This window comes from Coffea arabica, chromosome 3e (assembly GCF_036785885.1).
Source record: "Coffea arabica cultivar ET-39 chromosome 3e, Coffea Arabica ET-39 HiFi, whole genome shotgun sequence".
Classification (NCBI taxonomy): Eukaryota; Viridiplantae; Streptophyta; class Magnoliopsida; order Gentianales; family Rubiaceae; genus Coffea; species Coffea arabica.
This window is the reverse complement of record NC_092315.1, coordinates 14,978,840-15,002,632: the sequence shown is the minus strand read 5'-3', so window position 1 is coordinate 15,002,632 and position 23,793 is coordinate 14,978,840. Positions and strand designations below refer to the sequence as shown.

The 23,793-nt window shown below is 35.3% G+C and overlaps 1 long non-coding RNA gene across 1 annotated transcript; it reads right to left on the bottom strand.

The window, feature by feature from the left end:
- Window positions 1-5,167: 5,167 nt before the first annotated feature.
- LOC113738120 (uncharacterized) lies at window positions 5,168-9,979 on the bottom strand. Its single transcript, XR_003460037.2, has 3 exons — window positions 9,214-9,979; window positions 6,423-6,851; window positions 5,168-5,442 (listed from the first exon to the last, which is right to left on the bottom strand). It is a non-coding gene; the product is annotated as an uncharacterized lncRNA (long non-coding RNA).
- Between the last annotated feature and the right edge of the window lie 13,814 nt (window positions 9,980-23,793).

The following is a 23,793-nucleotide window of genomic DNA, read 5'->3' as shown; positions in this document are numbered from 1 at the left end:
TACAAGTCCCTTGGGATTCTGGTTGATGGAATGTACAGCAGGGAGGACTAATTGCAGGTTGCTTCCATATAAAAAAAAAATAGGGAAAAAACTCCTGGCAATTAAAAGTGTCAGCATAGCTTAGCTTCGAAAAACACTAATGACAAATGGGCATGTCGTCCAAAGCAGTGTAAATTCACATGGCTACGTGTCCTTAAAGCCATATATTAAGACAACTCAAGATGCCTTCATAAATTGGATATACTACTGATCCGCTACTGATGTTCTAATGCTATACGGACACTTTCGATTATCACAAAAAAAAGTTTTTGTTGGCAGAGGGAATGCTATAGTAGCATGGTTTTCCTGACACATTTGAATGTTGCTAAAGATTTGAGGCTATTCCCACATTGGAAGGGACAACACTCGCCATAGGTGTGAGGATAGATAAAATGTCAGGTTAGATTATCTATACTGACACCTTTAAAAGCCGCTAAAGTCCATTTTTGTTGTAGTGCCACTTTATAAAGGATTAAGTTTCTTAAAAATGAAAATCCTTAACCTACACAATAACAATCTCAAAGCAGTTTACATATAATCTCATAGTTTACATATAACCTACATAACGCAACCAACGACACTATTAGTACTAAAGATTTGAAATTTTTTTTTGGCATAGTTTACCCTTATATTTGGACTAATCTTCCTGCCAATAATCCCAAATTTTATATTTCAAACATACCAATATCACCAACTACCAAAATTTTTAACAAATATATCAAATTTCACCAAGGGATGCAATCAATTCCAACCAACCTTACCTTCATACTTAAATTACACATTGTACTCAATGTAAAAAGGTAAAGAAAAAGAAATGAAATACTTTCCTGGCATAGTAGGTGATTTGTCATGATTGGGCGCTATTGATTTTCAAATCTCTATTGAAAGTGCTCATTTTACCTTTATTTTTTAAACCAACAAAATGAAAACAAATATACTTAAACACAACAAAAAGATGAAAAATTTAACAAATCATTGAGTTGTCTCCTAACAAGCACTTGTTTATAGTCATTAGATTGACTATTTTGCCTCATTGTCAAGGATTTTTTGTTAGATGGTAATCCACCAAGTCAGGTCTTGGTAGATCAATAAATGGTGGTTCGAGTGAGTGAGACACATATCCAAAAGTGAAGAGAGTGGGAAGGGGTTTACCAATCCCAAATATTTTATAGATATCATCTTGAATATGTATCACTTGAAAACTTATCAAAGGAGATGCTACAGGAATTACTTGTTTAATCATGGTCTTTGGAACCTTCAGGTACTAAATATTCCTCAAGAGGGGTGACAAATGTATCATTCAAAGTTACCTCTTGGGTTTCAACATTAGTTCCAAAAATATTATCACAAGGGATGGAAGTAATATCATAATCATCATTTAAACACAGCTCACTTCCATACATAATACTCGTACCAATATTTCTAGAAATAAATTGCATAGAATTAGATAAAGTAACTTCACATAATTCATGTAATTAGTTATATATTCTACTAAAGTGCAAAGTTAATTGATCTATTCTATTCTCAATCTTAGTAAAATGATTGGACATCACACTAATTAGCTTCTTTATGTCTAAATTCATTTTATTAGCAAATCTTTCTATAACTCGCTCTTAAGGTGATTTAGATCCATAGGCTAATTTTTCTATGGTTTAATTAGAGTTGCTCATTAACCTTTCTATAACTAATTCTCATGATGGCTTGGAATCATATTGGACAGGTTGGAGTTGGAGATCATCAAAATTTAGAAAAATATAAGAAACGTAATGATCATACCAACCATAATCATACATATTATCCCAATTAAAGTCATGATGATTAACATAAGAAGTGCAATGCTCAAATCCGTCAAAGTAATCTACATATTGTCCTTGCATATATTGATAATTAGCATGATAATCCACACAAGACACAAACCATGTAATTATAATTCAAAATATTAACATTCCTATATTGTTCAATCAAGTACATCAAACTGTCCAATTTTGCATTTTATCTGAACATGCGATCATCAAGGGTCAAACCTGCGAGATTTTCTTACACTCCACCACCATGCATTGTGCATTGAAAGTATCATGGATTAGGCCCCTGAATTCATTCTCTCACATGTTGTCCTCCAAAATGACCTATCCTCCCAATTTTCTAAAAATGCCTTCAAACAACTCAAAGGCAAGATTAGACAAAAAAGATAGAAACTAGTAACACAAACTATAAAACAAAAATGAAACACAACAAAGCAAATTACATGCAAACACAAAAACACAAATGAAAAAGAGGACGAGAAAAGTTAAAGAAATCAAGTAAAAATATCTAAACTAATAGAGTCACTTTGTACGCCGATATTGCCACAAATCTTCCACAGCAACGGCGCCAAAAATTTGATGAACGTGGGTATGCATGCAGCAATAAAATTCAGTTCACAGTTAAATTTTGAATTGATAATTTTTTAAACTACCTCAGACACAACTTTCGCAAGTATACAAGTCGTGAACGAGTATAGGGCAATTAGGATCGAATCCATAAGAAAGACAAACAACTACCGACACTACCAATACTTTTCTATTATTTAGACTCTCAACAAAGTAGAACTAATAAAGTTAAGCTACTAATGGGAAGAAAATACAAATAAAAACTCTCCGAGTAATGGAATTCCCATCTACTCATGCTAGTACAACTTTTCGACTAATTGATTACTAAAGTCTTGGTTAAGTTATTGCATAATTTTCTAATATTCATGATACTCACTTTCGTTGATGTACCAACCATACCTACATCGAATCCATATCTACTTTTGTGGTTATGAAATTAACTACAATCTCATTTATTTCTATAAAATTACTGCAAAACAAGCCACAAAGATGTATCTCTATTTTTGTGAGTGTACTCCCTAAATTTACCACTTCCATGAATTGGTTTCAAATTTTAATTTTCATTACATATTTAACATCTTGAGATGATCACAATCAATGGCCAGTTAATTATGATTATAGAGCAAAGTGCTAAATCATGTAATCAAGTTAATAGCCCAAAATATCCAAAAAATTACACATAGAAAACATAAATAATTCAACCAAATACCCAAAGCATAAACTTTAAAACATCAACAACATAGTTTCCAAACTAGTAGCTCACTAAACATAGAGTCAAATACAAGATAAAGAATTTAAGGTAGAGGATAACTCTCATCACTAGAGCCTCCCACCATGGCCCTTTTTTATCCCAATTTTCCTCCTTATTCAACTTTTACACGAATGGATACATAATACAAATTATAAACTAGTCCTACAAACTAATAGAAATAGAAAAAGTTATTAATATTGTTGGTTTGTGTAGACACAACCCTTTTTGTTTTTTTCTTTTGCTCCAAAGTTCTTTTTCACTCTAAACTAACTATATCTAAAAACTCTAGTCTAAACTAAAAACCCCTTTATTTATGGTTTTCAAATCCCTTTAATCTTTCACAAAAAATTTCTTTTGATCTTGAAGAGATGAAAGTAGATAATGAAATGACATAAAATTGACAAAAAGGTGACAAAAATTGATGTCTTGGGCCCAAAATGCAGCTATCAAAATGTCATAGTCATCATTGAAAAGAGTTGAAAAGTTAGTTGCAAGTTGCGCAATTTGAAAAATTTTCCTACTCAAGTATGTTACATGGTTTTCACTATATGACCCCAAATACCGTTTTCTTCATTTTTTTTGAAAAGTTTCTGATGAGTATCTGGCGCGATATCCGGTTTGAATTTCTCTATTCGACGCTGTATACTATTCAAAACTCTTACTCTTGTAAAACTTTTTGATGGATATCTGACTTTGTATCTGATTTGAAATTCACTATTCTGCCCCAAATACTCTATTCCAATCCAGCGATAATTTTTTGTAAACGGTTTCAAATTGTCCTTACTCCTTTATCCCTATAAAAAATGATAAAGTTTACGGGCAAATTACACTTTACCCCATATGGTTTAATTTTTTTACATAACCCTCCTATGGTTTCAAAAACTATACATAACCCCCTCATAATTTGAATTAAAGTGTCAAAGTGACGGAAATGATCATTCATAATGGAGTCACCTAAAATATCAAAAATATCCTTATGTAAAGTTGAAAATTATTTATTAATCAAGGGGGGTTATGTGTATATTTTGAAAACCATAAGGAGGTTATATGGTAAAACATAAAACCATAAGGGTTAGTGTATCATGTATTTATAAGGGTAATTTTGACATTTTTAAAAGTTCCGTTATGAATGACCATTTCCGTCACTTTGATTCTTTAATCCAAATTATGAAATGGTTATGTATAGTTTTTGAAACCATAGGGGAGTTATGTAAAAAAATACTAAACCATAAGGGGATAAAGTGTAATTTGCCCTAAACTTTAACAAGTAACAAGGACGAATTCACAAATCTTCTCAAATTTGCCCAAGGACATCAAATATTGTCAAAAGGGTCACTCAGATTGTGTTAGGAGATCAAAATTAACTATATATGAACTAAAATATGTACAAACTCTCGGGTAAAATGGACACTCACTACAAGAAAATTGTTCATCAGTGACAACACAAAGTCATCACAGAACATACAAATATCGTCACAAATACCTTTTATTGACGACTTTTTGATCGTCACAAAGTCGTCACTAAATCCCCGTCGGTAAAAGTAAACAGTGTGTCGTCACTAAATAGTTCTCATTAGTGACGACTTTAAGTAGAGCATTTTTGACAAAAGGTCAATTCGTCAATAAAACACTTCCAGATTGTCGTCACTAATGACAACTATTTAGTGACAACTATTTGGTCGTCACTAAATAGTTGTCATTAGTGACGACAATCTGGAAGTGTTTTATTGACGAATTGACCTTTTGTCAAAAATGCTCTACTTAAAGTCGTCACTAAAAAGCACCGAAAGCCATTGTATATAACTATTTTACTGACAACAATTGTCGTCACAAATGTAACTTAGATTTAGTGACAGTCTCTGTTGTGACAAGAAGTTTTTATTTTCTATTTTGTGACAACTTTTTTTTGTCATTAGATAATTTCATAATAGCTTAATAGTCATAATTTGGCCTGTAATCATTGCTAAATCATTGATTTTAAACAAACCATACAAATAAACATGAACGATTGATAACCAAAAGTATTTGCATTAGATTACATGGTAATAATATAGCATTCTCAAATGCCAAATTCAAGTGTACATTGCCCAACTAATGCCTACAAAAATAACATTTGTCCAAAATATCACTTGTACATAAGGTACATTTACAAAAGCAATCACAGTTTAAGAAATTGAAGAACATCTAAATGAACCACTCCATGAGCAAAAGGCAATTTTGTCTTCAACATTCTTCAACCATAACCATAGATATCTTCCAAAAGCTAGTATGAATAGCATTTATCTGTCATAAAAGAGTAAAAGAAGTAGGTAAGGGGAGGAGTACAATAATAAAGAACAAGTAATGAGACTTAGATTATTAAGACAAAAATTACAATTCATTAAGAACCTCATATAATTTGGGCCCACATATTACAACACCAGCAAGAAGTTAGAAATCACAGTCCAATCTATACAAATACAACACTGCATAAGCTCAACTAAAGAGCTCTCTAAAACAGTTTTTTTTTAATTTTCTTTCTTCTTCTTTAAATAGCTTAACTTATTGAACAATTAAATTGGACTCCCACAGTAATTATTGTTTAATGTTTATGCTTTTGGTTGTTTATATATTAAAACTAGGTGATTGCTTCCCACGCAAGGCGTGGGAACTTTAGACCTGTTAGTAAGGTTGTATTTGTTATTGTAATATTTTTAATATTTTAGATGATGAAAAGAGTGATGTGGTGTGTATCGTGAACTTGGGCTGGGAGTGAAAAGGAGTATTAGTCAAAAATATATTAGTTCAAAGAGTAGTCATGTACTAATACAAAGGATACAGCCAATGCAGTAATGATGATTCACAAGAAAAAGGAAAGCATGATATTTACATATACAGCAGTAATTTAGTATAGATGATTCAAAAGAAAGAGGCTCCTTTGACGTTCAAATACATTCCATTAACATGTAACAACAACTCAGATGACAATGAAATAAATTCACAAGTACCAATCACTTGGTCATTACTGCAGTAACAGTTAATGGAAGTAGCAAGATATTGCTACAACTTGGTCACATGCAAATTTTTTTTTTGTTCTGGGTTCACAAGGAATGAATTCATAAATTATGAAGCAGCAAAATAAATTCACAAGTACCAATCACTTGGTCATTACCACAGCAACAGTTTCAATACCAACAGTTTCAACTTTCTTGAGACAATCAAGTTGCATCTTAAGTTTGCAAAATATCAAGTTTTACATGTCCATTAAAAATTTTAAAAAGTACCTTTGCTTTCATCACCACCTTTCCGGCTTAGAATACCTCCTTGAACACCACCCCCATAAGCCACTGCTTCATCTGGTTTTACACTCTTGTTGGGTTCCTTTCCATCAAAGTAGTCCTTGAGAAGTTATTGGACTTTTGGGATCCTGGTAGCCCCACTAACAGGAACAATTTCATGCATCTGGTGGTTCTCCAAACCAGCATCCCCCATAGCCTTCTTGACAAGTCCCATGTTTTTGCTAAAGAGGTCATTGTTCAACTCGTCAAATCAAGCATGAGTCCTAACTTGCTGCTGGCTGCTTAAAGCTCTTTTGGCACGTTCAGCTTCCCTCAGTTTTCCAAGTGGTCTATTGTGGTTGCTGATGTTCTTTCCATGTTTCTTGTTAATCAACTTGATGAAATATTCTATAATCCTTTGATGAAAGCCTTTGCCTACAATAAAACAGAGCAATTAGAACCATATGAAAGCTTTTTATAAGAAATGTAACTAATAAAACTTATACAAGAAATTGGTTGCTTTAATCATTGTTCAATATTTTGCAAAATCAACAGTTAATTAGTGTAGTTAGATAAACTTTTTTAATTCGTAGTTAGACAGGCAACTGCTGCTGCTCTGGGTTCATTGATAGTCCTAGCAACATTCAGCCCAGCAATAATACCTGCATTCTTTGTTGCCTGCCTCTGGGCATCATTGAAGTAAAATATGATTCAACGAGTAACTCTAGAAATTGAACTATACCGGGAACAGTTACCACAACATCCTTAATTTTCTTTGCAAGGAAAGCTTCATCTGCTTCTTTCATCTTAGTTAAAACCATTACACTAATTTCCTCAAGACTGAAGACTTTAACCTTACTATCCTTAATTTTCACCTAGATATAAGGTTTTCCATCCTTGTTCACAATCTTACAAGGAACGAGCTTCATATCCCTCTAAACTTCATTAGTCTCAATCCTGTTATATAACAGTTAAGACTTCAGTGAGCATATGTATACACACCAAAATGTTCCAGCAAAAATGATAAATACACGAGTGTGCCTTACTTTCATCCAATAAGTCTCTTGACATCAAAGATAGTTCTTTCAACATTAACATCGAATCAGTCTTTCGCTACCAGCAAATGCAATCCATGATGGCTTAATACGATTCCTTGGTCATTTGCTGTGATTTCAACATGACCATTTTTGTAAATATGAGCACATGAATAGGTAGTTCCAAGATCTATTCCAATGACTATTCCCAATTTTGCAGCTTATTCTTTGGTGATGGAAATTGTAGATAGACAGCCTTTTGCACCGAAAAATATTATTGGAAAAAGTAAAACTCTCATGTATAGTTTTTGAGAGAAAAAAACTAAAACACTGCAGGATGAAGCAATTCCACACTCATGATGAAATCCACAATTATTCGAGCAACCGTGGGATTGAAGAGTTCGAAGAGCTTGCTCAAACATTGTGGTGACCATCCCAAGAACAAGTGGAAAAAATAAGAACTCATTTAATTTCAAGAAAATGAAATGAACATCAAGTATCAAACTAACAAACAGTGCAGGAACAGAAGAAGGATATGAACTGCGAAGAACAATCTGATAGATAGCCTAGTGGTTAATGGTTTTTTTTCCCATCTCCCTTTTTTCTTCCTTCCCAATCCTTCCTTGCTAAAAAATGGCTTTGAAAGTATCAAATAGTACCTATCAAATTAGCGAACTGAGTTAGTTTAAAGAAGATCCTATAATAGTTATTCTAAAAATCTTTAGTCACTTGCTACGTGAGGAGGGCGTGGCAGATAATAACTCTTTGTTTTTTGGCTCATTTCGAATTGATATACTTTTTGGCTTAATTGGAGAGAACTAATTTGAATCATTTCCAAACTTTATCAACCACGCTGCATATCACATGATATTATTCCCATTCAATTGTTGATGGAGGCTTGGAAGTAATATCTTGAACAACTCGATTTACACCACGTACACTATTGCATATCTTTCTTGCAACAACATCAAGGAAATTGTGTTCAAAATTGTACCAGTCAGCAGTCATCCCATCTTGACTTGTGACAGCTCTCAATGCAACAACATGAGAATGTGTTCTTTGATCACCTTGAACTCCAACAGACCTTATGGGCAAGAAAACAGCAAAAGCTTGCTATATTTTAAAAAAAACAACCAAACCAAATCAAACCAACCTTTACTAATGATTCTAAGAAAAACCCACTTCAATTTTGCCAAGAAACAAATTGCAAAACAAATGATACAGGAAAAGAAACATCCAACTTCATAAAACTAAACAAAAAAGCCATAGAAAACAACAGAAAACGTAAATGGAGTTTGAAAGTGATATTCTTAGAGGGGTTCAAATGCAACTAAATAGGGACTTAACTGAATGAATTATGGATGTTTTAGGGTCGAATTACGAAGTTCAGGAACTCAGGGGCTAAATTACAAAAAAGGAAATGGAATGACCGGAATTGCAAATTTAAGCAAACGATCGTCTTCCCCAAGCAGATTAGGCATCAATCTTCTATTTAGACCTTCACTCGGGCATTTTAACAAACAGTACATGGGCATAGAAGGATCCAGCAATTTTTGCTCAATTGGGACTGTAATTAGCCCCCCAAAATTTGTCAAAACACAAGAGATTTCAGTCCAAACAACATACAATAGCATACAATCTAAAATCGTTAGCAATCAACATGAAGTTGGCATTGAACAAACGCACGGCAAACATGCTTTGAGACTTTTCAATGTTCATACTAAAAATGGAAAACTAAGATTCAAAGAAGGCAGACGGCTTACAGCGTTTGCTTGGCGAAGTCTGCAGGCGATGGTGATGGTCGAAGGAAGGTGCGAATGATCAGGCGGCTATAGCTGCCATGGTAGCCGCGCTGGAGCTGGGCGCCAGTGGTGGGTGGCAACATGAAATCGAGGAGCGACAGTGAGAGAGAAAGGCCGTGCGGGAAGGGGAGATGCGTCAGGCAGCTAGGCGGCGCACGAAATGGAGGTGCCGTGGCGGAACTTGGAGGCGGCGGAAATTGGATGAGAGCAGAGTGACGGCAGCTATGGAGATTGCGCGCTGTGATGGCCGATGAGCGGCTGTTGCTCTGTATTTTCTTTGTGTCCCCTCTAGGCCAAGACCTTTCTCTGTTTCTGGTTTCACTTCCTCAATCACCAGCCCCCAAATGAAACTTTAGTCTTTTCCTTCGTTCCCCTGCCGACGTCCCCCTTTTCTTCCTCGACAGCTAAAAGATTTTGGGCAGAAATTTGCAAAAAATATTGTAGAATATTAGGGATTTGGAAAAATTGGGGAAAATGTATAGGAGAGAGAAAAATGAACCTTTCCAATGAAAACCTTGCCCTTTAATGCTGGACAGCCATGGTGATGCTAGTGAGAAGCCAGAGAATGGATTTGTTGTGTGGGTGAAGGTATCAGGTGCCGTGCGGAATCTCTGTTTTGTGCTCAGTGCAGAAGCTTGTTTGTTTCAGCTCGGTGAAAGTTTGTGTTGCTCAAGTGTTCCGTTGCTTTAACTCAGACCAAGTGTTCCGTTGCTTTTCTTTTCAGAATGTGTTCCGCTGCTTTGGTCTTTGCTTTGCTTTGGATATTGTTTTTGTTGCGCGGCACTTTCACTATGATTTGATCAAAATTTTGACTTCACTCATTTTCCCTCCATTTGATACCAAAAATCATGTTTTTTTCTGGATTTGTAATATGGTTTGAACCATAGATTTTAATGCTATAGTATTATTGTTTATTTTTTAGCAAAAAATAAAAATTTTCATCAACATAGGTGGCAAAATTTGTTAATTTCATATAATTGAAAATGTACTTTTATAATTTGCTAATATTTTATACTAATTTCTTATAATTGCAGCACTAAAGAACATCATGTAATTGAAAATAATTAAACTCAAATTATATGGTTATAACATAGTTTCAATAAAAATAATCATTTTCCCAACATTTGAGACCAATCATCATGCTTTTTTTATTTTTAATTTGGTTTGAAGCATAGATTTTGTTGCTATAGTATTATTCTTTATTTTTTAGTACAAAAACACAAATTTTCATCAATATAGGTGGCAAAATTTGTTAATTACATATAAGTGAAAATATACTTTTATAATTTGCAAATATTTTAGCCCTGCAATTTTTTATAATTGCAGCACTAAAGTACATCATTAATTGAAAATAACGAAAGTCAAATTCTATGGTTATAACAGACTTTCATTAAAAATAATCAAATGCTATTAATAAGACATTATTGTTAAGTCAAAATCAAAGAAAATTTAGTGATGACATAATGTTATCACTAATTTATTCAAGATTATAATGACAAGAAAAGTCGTCACTAATTAATTGCTAGTTTTTAATATTGTCAATTGCTAGTTTTTAATACTTTTGTGAAAATATTGATAATGGTTGAGAAAATTTTGTTACATTACTGCAAGTGATAAATGTACTTTTTGTTCTTTTTCAAACATTTATTTTAATGTTTAATTTTGTTTAAAACTATTGTACTAGTATAGATTTGCAAAACAAAACTTAAGTTCTCAATAGTTAAAAAATTCATTACAGAGAAAACACAAAGTAGTAGTTGCAAAATGTGTATAAATTACAGATATTTTAATGTGTATAAATTACAGTTTATTTTAATATTTAATTTTGTTTGAAACTATTTTACTAGTATAGATTTGCAAGACATAGATTTATGGGTAATTTTTTTTTTTTTTGCTTTCAAATATTTAATTTATGTTAAATACAAAACCTACCAGTTTCCCTTTCATAAAAATATTAGTGCAACACTTTTTGAATTTTACTTACAAACATTTATGTATTTAACGTAAATTAAATGATTCAAAGTGAAATGCCCATAAAGAGCAGAATATTTATTCATGTAATGGAGGAAACCCACAAAGAGTTGGTACTTTAAATGCCCATAAAAAGTTGGTACTTTAAATAGATAATGCTCATTTGCCCATAAACTACACTCCCTAAAGGCTATTTTTTTAATTATTTTGTAGTACTTTGTTATTCCTTTGCTAATACTACTTGGCATGTAGTACAAAGGAAAAATCTGGCATAAATTTCTTATTCCATTGATAAAAAGATCTGCCTGCCTTATAACTATTGTAATGAAAGATATATCTTTAGAGTTTATAACAAATTATTACTTAAGTTTGAGAAAATTATAAAATATTTATGCATAGTTTATCAAGATACCATTCACAATTTCCTAATAAAAAAATAGGGGCTAAATTGTAAAAGCTAGGGTGCCATAATAGAAATAATAAAATTTGTGTATTACATATGGGGGTTAAATTGCAAAAGTTAGAGTGCCATAGTAGAATTAATAAAATTGGTGAATTACATATGGGGCTAAATTACAAAAGTTAGAGAGTAATAATAAAATTAAGAAATCGGTGCACTACATATGGGGCTAAATTGTAAAAGTTAAGGTATCATAATCGAATTAATGGAATTTTTTACAACATTTGGGGCTAAATCGCAAAAGTTAGGGTGGCACAGTAGAATTACAGAAAGTGACTTAGAAATAAGTACTTTAAACAGTGACGATTAATTCTTGTCACTAAATCCAAATCGGTAGAGTGACAGTGACGATATTAGAAGTTGTCACTATATAGATCATTTTAGTGACAACTTTTTCAAGGTCGTCACTGAAGACTTAGTTGCTTTGAGCAATTATGACAACTTTCCTTGTCGTCACTAAACAACCACGTTTTGTGACGACTTTTGTCGTCACTAAAAAATGTTGTCACTAATGACCATATTTCTTGCAGTGTAGTTTGTGACGAAAATAACGGGTCGTCACTAAACATTTAGTTGCTTTGATACAATTATGACAACTTTAGGTGTCGCGACTAAAGAAGCTCCTTTTGTGACGACTTATTGTCATCACTAAAAAATGTTGTCACTAATAAATTTTTTTTTTAGTGATCAGTGACGACAACAAAAAGTCGTCCGTAAATAGGCCAAGCAATAGTGATGATGTTCTTAATGTCGTCACTATTGTGTGTTCTAAACACTCCCGCACTCTCGCTAAAACTTGGCGGGAATTTACTAGTGACGACTTAGAAAAGTCGTCACAAATGAGTTGGCTCCCATTAGAGGTTTGTGACGAGTTAGAAAGTCGTCAATAAAGGATCCACTTTTGTGACAACCTTTTTTCGTCACAGAGAAAAGTTGTCACTGATGACCAATTTTCTTGTAATGACTAATCATTTATCTCTTCCATTAAGCCTTAAGAAACCATGATTAATGACCTGTACTAACAGCATTTACTTATGTGCAGCAAGATTGATAATGCGTTCCAAATGATGGTCTTAGACAATCACCATCAAGGATTATGTTTAGTTTTTCAGTTCAAACATAATCAGTACTATGAACCTGGAAGAATCCAAATTCTTGGCTTGCTTTCATAATCCACAATTCAGCTTGTTCGAGCCCTGCCACTTCCTCAACGTCAATGGTTGGAATGTCTTTCTAGTATGGAATATTTGGTTTGTCTTCGAGATAGATTGGAGTTCATGTAACAGTGACATCAAAATGAAACAAGAAATTGTGGACTAATAATTTCAGATTTTAAACTAGAATTTGACAATGCTTAGCCTAAACATCCTTTCATTTTCCATATACTTTGTACCTGCAGAAAATGCCACCATAACTTTAAGCTGGACAGCCAAAATTTTTGCGATTAACACCATTAACGCTTGTATTGCGTGTTGCTCTGGGAAAAGCTGCTAGTTGGAAGAAAGAAGCAGGGGTCGTGTGAAAAATCATCTTCAACATAAAGAGCCATTCCCCACGAATGTGGCTCGTGACACTGACAAATCACATAAATTGGTTGTCCTTACAAAATCTGAAACTAATTTTTTTTGGGCAAATTCCACTTTACCCCCCTGTGGTTTAGCATTTTTTACATAACCCCCTATGGTTTCAAAAGCTATACATAACCCCCTTATGGTTTGGATTAAAGTGTCAAAGTAACGGGAATGATCATTCATAATGGCGTCACCTAAAATGTCAAAATTACATGTAAATATATTTATTTATATATTTATATAAACATACATGTAAATATATATAAATATATTTTAAACAAAATATTAATAGTTATATATATATTTAAATTGATGTAATATATATAATATACATATTAATATACATAATTGAAATATACATATTATAAAAAAATTGAAATAAAAAATATTATATATATAAATAAATAAATACTAATATATAGAAACAGAGCCAGTATATATTTTAAAAAATTCCAAAAAAATTATAAATTATAAAAATACTCAAAAATATTTTTTAAAAACACCTCTAAAAACAATCCAAAAAAACATCTACAGTAAAAGTTTTTTATATAAACAGTTACAGTAAAGTTTTTAAAAAGCACCTCCAAAAACAGCTTATCCAAACTCGCGCAAGATGTTCTGTCATCATTTGAAGGCGAATTTCTTAATATATTGTCCGTACAAGGAAACATTACAAAAGTGGTTTTGGGTGAAGTTGTCTTCTAATGTAAGGATAGCTGCAATTGGTATTTGTGGTTTTATTAAACAATTAATTTATTTTTTTTTCCAATGCTAAGGACGTAAAAAGAAAGTTTTTCTTTTAAAAAATTTGCTGAAAAGGCTTCGCCCCCGTTTGACATGCAGCAAATTCTTTTTTTTTTATTCATAGATATCATTTTTTGTTGAGCTATCATTTTTTATTTTTTTTAATTTTAAATATAAAAATTTAACATTTGTAGCAACCTTAAACCCTAAACAATAAACCCTAACCCTTAAACCCTATTTCGTAAACCCTAAAACCCTAATTCCTAAAACAAAAATTTCTCTAAAAATTGTGCTATTTTCATAATTGGGGATTAATCATCTTGTAAAAATTCCTTTAGCTTCCAATTGAAAATACAAAATTAATTTAAAACAGAATATGCCTAAGTCATCCATTTTTGAATTTTTTGGTTTTGAGGTTAATTTAAATTACGATAAATAATGCAACATTCAATGATAAATAGGTACAATAACTAAATAAAAACTTCAGTGATAATTAAACGAGAGTTTTGACAAGAAAAAGTCACGAAATTCGTACGACAAGGGCAAGAGGCGTGTTCGTGGGTGATATTTGAATTTAAGACCAACCAAACCAAATGAGATCAACAAAATCATTAATACTAATCATCATTTATTTTATACAATCATCAATACTAGTGATCAAGTTCAATAGTAGGGGCCAAAACCCAACAACTATACAACACATGAGACAAGAAAATCAAGAAGAGAAATGTGCATCTAAAAAAACCCACTACAATTTGTGATTAACATTGATTGTATTTTTGTTGTTTTATTTTTGGTAATCAGAGAAGAGTGAAATTTAAGAAGTAGGGAGGAGAAAGAGAGTTTTAAGCCCATGATTTTACATAGATTAATGTTGGTTGTAGTTTTTTAAAAGGTAATGTACTTGTTAGTTTTTCAGCTTCATTTGTGACTAGTATTTTAGGCTGTGCATTTGGCACAGGATATATTTTTTTCCTTTTCAATTAGCTTTGAACTTGTGTAAGGCATAATTAATTTAAGAAAGTAAATCAATAGGATTCTTACATATTTATTCATATTTATTACATAAAATTATTATATACTAAATTTTTTGTTAGCTACTCTCTCTTTATACTATATTTTCTCTGCTTTCCTTCAAACTTTTCCTTCTTTAGAATTAACTTCTGCTTCCTTTATTTGATCTTCCTACCTGCAATTTTTTTCTCATTTGTTTGAGTGAGTTCCCTCGTATGGTTTCCTAGTGATAAATTTTTAAATACTAGAATCTCCTATTTAGAGTTTCTTCTCTTCTAAATTTTTCGAGTGAGAGTTTTTCTTCTACTAAGACTTTCTCTGTGAAGTATTTCTTTATTTATGTAAGTTTTCTTGTTAAATCTAAGATTTCTTAGATTTAAAATTTGTTAAATCTATTTTGCTAGATCTAAATTGTCTTTGGGCTTGAAGCACTTTCATAACACAGTAGAAATTTTTGGCACATCATTTTAAAAATTTCCACAATTGGGTTCTGCTATCAGTTTGTGATAATCTAATCAATCGTTCCATCCAAATTAGGAACTCATTTTCATGTTCATGCCTAACTCTCAGTTAAAATTTTTTATATTGCATTTAATTTTTTGTAATCTCACACATTTCAAGTTGTAAATGTAGTATATCCTTTCTCCAATCTTGATCTATTTTTGGATGGGTATTGATTGAAACTTTTTATTTATTTAAACAAACATTTGAGTTTTCAAAGTTTGTGCTGCTATAGTAATAATACTCTTCGATGCAAAATTTTGAGTTTTTGGCTAAAATAATCTACTTTTCAAAAAGTAATCCCAAAGTAATGCTCTTTCAGTTTTTATTCCCTTATTAATCCAGTTATTGCCATGTGGACTCCCCATCAAAGGAAAAAAATAACTTGTAAATCTTTTGTTTATATATTACATAGTTTTTCTTTATTTAGTGCCTTAAGGACATTCTGTAAGTAAATTAAAAAAGGAAAGTGGATCCATAATTAGTGTTTTAAAATTGTCGATCACCCTCCAAATTGCAATGATTTTGCCGAAAAACTTTTTTTTTGCTGCCATTATTCCTCCCTAGCTTTATTCTTGATGATTATATTACAAGTTCCTTTCTTTTTTTTCTTGTTACTTGCAATTTTATATATGGTAGTCTCCTAACTTTGTAAATTTTAAGAAGTTTGCAAAAACTCAAATTGTTTGAAGTATGAATAAACATTTCAAGATACATAATAATCATAGTTTACGTGAACTATAAAATTTCCACTATAAGGGGAAAGAAAATTTGAAAAAAAAAATTCTCTTGCATTTTTTGACTTATCAAAAGAGAATACATTCCAAAAAAAATAGGAGAGAGAAAATATAACTAGGTCAGTGTTAATATCAAAATTAACATGCTATATGGACCAATCTAATGTGAGAAATACTAATTAACTCAATAATAGATAGAGAAATATTTTTATTTATCTTTAAGATTGTACATAAGTAGCAAAATTTGAACTATTGAAAAGTTATTAAGAATCTATTGATGTGGATTGTACCTCTTAATATAAGATGGAAATATAATGTGAATATTTTCAATACTCGAAGTCAATGTGGCAACTAGTAAGTTAACAAGGGAATATATTTTGAAAGTGCATTAGTTTGGGAATAGTTTTAAAGAATGAGGTTATTGTGGAAATAAACTCCAAAATTTTCAATGTTAAACAATATATACCTTGGGTAGAAAAAGTTGGTTAAGAAAACTTTCTAAATTAACTTATTGTTAAAAAGTTTAGAAGAAAATCTAAAATCACAAGAATTTAGTACATTTAAATTATAGCATACTACTACGCAATCAAGAAAGTTTAATTAGTATGAAAAATATCTGTCACATTTCTTCAAAGCCACAAAATAGTCTCTACACGTTTACCACATACCTTAATTTTCGGCTATTGCTATCTTCCAGCATGTATCATGCATGTAGTTATTGATAATAACTAGTGAAAATTTGATACAAAATTTGTGGTAGACATCAAATTCCTTGTGTCAAAAAAAAAAACAAAAACAAGAGGTTGATAAGAGAAATTTCCCTCAAAAGAGGTTAATTCGCAGTTCGAAATTCTTAGATAGGATTAGCTGACAGACGTACTTTGTGGATTGTGATGTATTGAAATATCACATAAATAAACATGACAATGTACGCAGCATAAAGAAGTCACGAGGAGTAAAATAAAATGGCATGAAAAAAATATCGAACTCTTAAATAAACTACATGATCTACCTAAAAATTTTCCTAACTACGAAAACTTTACTTCCATACAAAGGATTAGGCTCCTCTCCATTAATTAAAAAGATTTTCATTCCATTACACCTATATCATAATTTTAATTATAATATTATGTTTGAAAATCAAGACTATCCATAATATATTTCTCCACTTGCTTAATGTACGTACAAGAATTAAAATTAAATTGATTAAATTTTACTATCAGATCAAACTTTAAATCTTTTATCATAATTTTGATATGTCTTGTGCAGTCCAAATATTTTGTGCAAATTTAATAAGAAAACATTCATAGATGAGTTTAGTTTTTAAGTATGTTGATCTACTTATGGAAATAAAACTATTGACCTTATGTTAGTAAAAAGTGAGATACGCTCCTTCTTCCTTTCACGTGGGGGCAGCTAGGGTTTCTTGAGTGCCATGGCAACTTCAGCTGCCCTTCATCCGCAGGATGGAGGGCATCCAATCTCTATGTCGCGGCCTTCGTTTCAACATAAGTCGTTCTCTTCGTTTTTCTCTTCAAAGGATGGACCAACGCTGGAGTTGCAGACAGACAAGACAACAAGAAGAGGGGAACCAGCGGTGGTCTTCTCTCCGCTGGACGTATCAAAATTTGCAGCCTCTTTTCAGCTTTCTTTGGTTGGCAAGTTCTCAAAAGGCCGTCCTCCCATGGAGGATATTCGCAGGTTTTTCAAGGCTTTGGACTTGAAAGATGAGTTTTCGGTCGGTCTCTTAGATCATCGACATGTGCTTATTCGTCTTGCTAGTGAGAAAGATTTTCGTCGGCTTTGGGGCAGGAATGTATGGTATGTATTTGGATGCCCAATGCGTGTGTTTAAATGGACTTCATCCTTCCATGTCGATAAAGAACCTTCAATAGTTCCAGTATGGTTTTCACTACCGAAACTGCCAGTTCATTTTTTCAAGAAGGAGTGCCTATTTCACATAGTGACTTGCTTGGAAAGACCACTCTTCATGGATGCTGCAACCAGCTCATTAGCATGCCCCAGTATGGCCCCCCGTGTTTGTGTGAAGGTTGATTTGTTGAAGCCTCTTCCGAAACGGGTATGGGTTGGTGTTGGGATGGATGAGGCGAATGGCTTTTGGCAAGTGTTAGAGCCTGAGAACATGCCTTCATATTGCTCCTTCTGTTTCCGCCAAGGCCATGCGATGGATGGGTGCCATGTTAAGAACCCAGAACTGAGAGCGGCACTGCCGCATGGAGGCCTAAAGAGACAGGAGACTGTTGTGGCGTATCGTCCCAAGCAGGCCGGAGTTGGAGAACAGGAGGACGGCAAATTGAGAGCTGGCGTGAATCCCAGTGGCGCGGTAGTGGCGGGGGATGCCTTACCCGCGGCTTCCACTCAGGCTGTTCCGGCGTCGGCAGCGGCTGCTAGTGCAATTGGTGATTTAGGCGCAGCGCTGGTGCTGAGTCAAGCTACAGCAGCGGGTATGGCAGAGGGTGTTTCGGCTGCGGCTTCGCCTGGGCAGTCTCCTAGTGCGCAAGCCATAGCTTCTCCCGTTAGGACTGCAGAGAAGGTGGACAACCAAATTGGTATAGCACACAAGGCGCTGGTGTCGGGGAATGTAGCAGCTGTTCCGTGCATGCCTACGGACAAGTTGGGGGAGTTGACAGCTTCCGGTTTGCCGGTTGCTTCTGGGACTGCTGCAACTTTTGGGGTTGATCAGGGTGGGGAGGAGACTGGTGGGTCGGAGGAGGCTCTCATGGAGATGGCGTTTGGCTCAGAGGTGGAGGAGGGAGGGGTTCATAGTGCAGAGCAAGTAGCTGGGAATTTGTCGCCGCGTGGTGAAGTTGGAGGTGTGCAACGGGGGGCTAGTTCGCTGTTCATTGATATATTTAACCTAGACCCGATAGTTCAACAAGTTCAGGGCAAGGTTCAGACAGAAGAGGGGGTTAAAGCGATCACGAAGCTTAAACACAAAGGCACGCGCGCTCCAACTCCTAGTGATCGCTCTCTACGCTCTAAGACAAAACTATCTTCAAACTCTTATGCAATATTGTCTGATGATTAATTTTCTTTTTTGGAATATTCGGGGCATCTCGCGTGCCCCAAATTTTCATCGGTTAAAAAGACTTATTGCGGATTTCGCTATTCCACTAGTTGCAATTTGTGAACCTAAATTATCTTCGGGGGATGTCCAGTTATTTAGGGTAAAGTTGAATATGGATGGTTGTATTGTTAATAGCGAGAGGTCCCTGTGAGTGTTTTTTCAAAAGTCACTTGTCTGTGAGCATATTGGGGAATCTAGTCAATATTTGTCGATTAAAATACACTCCCAGTTGCTCTCTGAGCCGATGGTCTTCTCATTTGTACATGCAAAGTGTACTGGGCAAGAAAGAGTTTTGCTTTGGGCGGCGTTGTTAGTGGATAACCCTATGGCTTTTCCGTGGTTTCTGGTAAGGGATTTTAATATGATTGTTAGTGAGGAGGAAAAGAGAGGTGGTTTATCGTTTCGACTGGAGGAGGGGTTGGATTTTATTTCGTTTATGGCTAGGGCAGGTGTACAAGATGCTGGCTTCTCAGGATCCAGATTTACATGGTGTAATAATAGAGGAGGGAGCGCTCGTATTTGGAAGCGACTGGATCGAATGCTCTTTAACCAGGTGGCCGCTACCTTACCTTTTAACTTTCAGGTGCAACATTTAGGGAGAGATCCCTCAGATCATGCTCCCCTGCTGCTATCGGCCATAACTAGGCTTGACAATAAGCCAAGAGCGTTCTGGTTTCTGAATTTTTGGACGTCTAAGCCAGAGTTACTGGAGGTGATTCGAAAAGGGTGGGAAGGGTCATTTTTAGGACCGCCGTTGCAGCGATTGGCTAGTAAATTGCGTCAAGTTAAAAAACATCTCCAAAGTTGGTCACGTGAGCAGTTTGGAAATATTTTTGACGCAGTGCGCGTTGCTGAAGAGCGGGCGTCAATGGCAGAGGCTCACTTTGATGATAATCCCTCTGAGCCGAAGTTGTAAGCACTACAAGAAGCTCGAGCGGTACTTAGGAATGCTTTGTTTGTGGATGAGGAATTTTGGAAGCAAAAGGCAAAAGCGAAATGGCTGCAGGATGGGGATAGAAACACAAAGTATTTCCACTCTATAGTTGCAGAGAGGAGAGCCAAGTCAATAATTCATCGTATTAAGGATGCCAATGGGATTTGGTTAACAGAGGAGAGTCAGATTGCAACAGAGGCGGTTCACTTCTTTGAGAGTTTGTTTACAGCTGAGCCTTGCTTGGGGTCATGGGATACACTAGGTATAATTCCTAAAGTAATATCTCATGATCAAAATGAGGACCTGGTGCGTGCTCCTTCCTTGGAGGAGGTTCGAGAGGCTGTGTTTGCGATGGATGGTGAGAGTGCCCCTGGGCCGGATGGTTTTACAGGGAAATTCTTTTCCTTTGCCTGGGACGTGGTGGCCCAGGATGTCTATGAGGCGGTGGGCAGTTTTTTCTATGGAGCTGAGGTGCCGAAGAGCATTACTGTGACACTGGTTGTGCTTATCCCGAAAGTAAGTGCTCCTCAAGACTTTAGTCAATTTCGGCCGATAAGTTTGTATAATTTTATTAATAAGGTTCTGTCTAAAGTTCTGGCTGTTAGATTGGCTAAGGTGTTGCCTTGTATTATCTCACCTCAACAGAGTGGTTTTGTTAAAGGTAGGCCGATTTTTGACAATTTTCTGTTAGCTCAGGAAATAGTGTCAGGTATAGGGAAGTCTAGTCGATGGGGTAATATTGTCTTAAAGTTAGACATGGCCAAAGCGTACGATAGGGTGTCCTCGCTTTTCCTATTGCAAGTGCTTAGAAGGTTCGGGTTTAGTGAGGTTTGGATAGATATGGTTTGGAGGTTGATTTCGAATGTTTGGTTCTTAGTTATTATTAATGGTGTGCCCCAAGGTTTTTTTAAATCTGGTCAGGGTATTCGCCAAGGGGATCCGCTCTTGCCATCTCTCTTTGTCATAGGTGCTGAAGTCTTGTCTCGACTATTAAACTCCTTGATTGGGCAATGGGGTTTTGTGCCTTTTAAGGTTCCATTAGGGTGCCCGGTTGTTACCCATTTAGCTTATGCAAATGATGTTATTATTTTTTCTAGTGGGATGAAGAAGTCGTTACAGCTAATTATGAAGGCGCTAGAGGATTATGAGATGATCTCGGGATAGAAGGTCAATCATAGTAAGAGCTGTTTTTTGGCTCATGCTAATATCTTGGGGGGTGCGAAGGCGTATTATTGCACAAACCACTGGTTTTCATGCACAATCCTTTCCAGTAAAGTATCTTGGGTGCCCATTATACTCTGGGAGACGGAAAAAGAGTTACTTTTCGGCTATATGTACTTCTGTGGTTAATAGAGTGCTCTCGTGGAAAGAAAAATTCTTATCGTATGGCGGCAAATTGGTCTTGATACGGAGTGTGCTGTTTTCGATGTCTATCCATATTCTTGCGGCTTCCAATCCTCCCAAGGGGATTCTCAGGATCTTGGAGAATATTTCTGCTAACTTTTTATGGGGTGCTTCAGATTTTGGGCCACGTGTTCACTGGATCAAATGGGACCAGCTGTGTAAGCCTTATAGGGAGGGAGTTATGGGTCTGCGGTCGTTGCACCATGTTTTTGCTGCTTTTTCTCTGAAGTTGTGGTGGAGGTTCAGGCTGCAACAATCATTATGGGCAGAATTCATGCACTTGAAGTATAATTCCAATTTGCATCCGTGTTATTCCGAGGTGTGCCCAGGGCAATCTGCCACTTGGAGAAGGATAATGGATGTTCAGGTGGTGGCAAAGAGGAATATACAATGGATATTGGGTAGTGGAAATTCAAGTTTTTGGCACGACAATTGATTAGGATCAGGGCCACTATGTCAAGAGGTGGAAACTTTTCAGGAACAGTCAGTTGCGGATTTCGTGGTTCAAGGTTGCTGGGATTGGCAGAGGTTATATGATGTGTTGCCTACGAGTTGGGTGCAGAGGGTCTTGGAGGCAGCTCCACCTTCTTCGGATCAGGTGGACAAAATGATTTGGTATCCAACTAGCTCGGGTGAGTTTTCTATAGCCTCGGCATATCAGGTGGTGCGGCAGGGTGGTAATAGTTCTAGACTCTTCTCCTTTTATTGGCATCGGGTCTTACCTTTGAAAATTTCCTTTTTTATGGTACGATTGATGAATGGTCGGCTACCGGTTATGGATGTACTGCATAAATTTGGAGTATTCGGCCTGTCTCGTTGTTTTTGTTGTTGGCATTCTTCTCAAGAAACTATTAACCATATCTTTTGCACGGGTGAGTTTGCTAGGTAGGTCTGGGGTTTCTTTGAAGTGACGATTGGAGGGTTTGGGGCAGCTTTCACGATAAGGCATAAGGTGATTAATTGGTGGTTGAAATCTGGTCGAACTACGTATATTCGATTCTTGTTTCGAATTCTGCCCGCCTTGATTTGTTGGAGCTTATGGAAAACGAGAAATAAATTTGTCTTTGAAGGGAGGGTGGCGACTGTGACACAAGTTTGTGGTCGAATTGTTAATGAGCTTCACGAGAGTTTTGGCGCGCAGTTCAGGAGGTTAGTATACCTAGGTCGTGGCCTGCTCTCCTGGATGCGGTAGCTGGGTTGAGAATGTCTGTAAATGTGTTGACGGTTAGATGGAGATGTCCTTTCCAAGCAGTGGTGAAGTTAAACTCAGATGGTTGTTCAAGGGTTAATCCTGGGAGGAGTGGAGGGGGAGGTCTGTTCCGAGATAGTGATGGGAGGCTCCTGTTAGCTTTTTCTTGTTATTTTGGGGAGATGACTAGTTTACAAACGGAAATGAAGGTGTTACTCCATGGGGTGCGGTTAGGAGTAGCTCGGGGACTAGCCAATTTACATTTGGAGTCTGACTCTTTAGTTCTTATCCATATTATCTAGGGGAGAGCTAAGTGTCCATGGGTGGTGCAGCGGGTGTTACAAGAATTGTCATAGTATAGCCATCACTACAGAGAGATCACACACTGCTTTCGAGAGGCGAATAAACCTGCGGATAGACTTTCTAAGGTTGGGGCTGATTCTGGGGAATCGTTAGTTTATGATTCCTTCCTTGCCCTTCCCCGCATAGTTAGAGGAGATGTTACTTTAGATAGTTGGGGTTGTCCTAGTTTTCGTACGGTTAGACACGGATGGTAGCTTTGTCTAATCGGTCTCATAGGCTAGAGGTAAGGTGTGGTCCCTCGCTATGTATTTTTTATTTCTTTTAATAAAAGTTGGGCTAGTATCCCACCCCCATTTACGGGGTTTGCCACTTAAAAAAAAAAACTATTGGCACAAACAGATTAGTTGGTAAAAATATAAATATAAATATCACAGCCCAAAAAATGAATGAACCTAGGACCTTCAACGGTCGCAGTCGTACTAGGTTATCCTGTATCATGTATTGATTTAATCATCCCCGCTGCAAAATGCACATTTACTTTGTGGTCCCGATCTATTGGAATTTCTATGGTCAAAAGAGCTTAAAAACGCAGTATAAGAAGAGAACACCATTACTAGTCAAATAC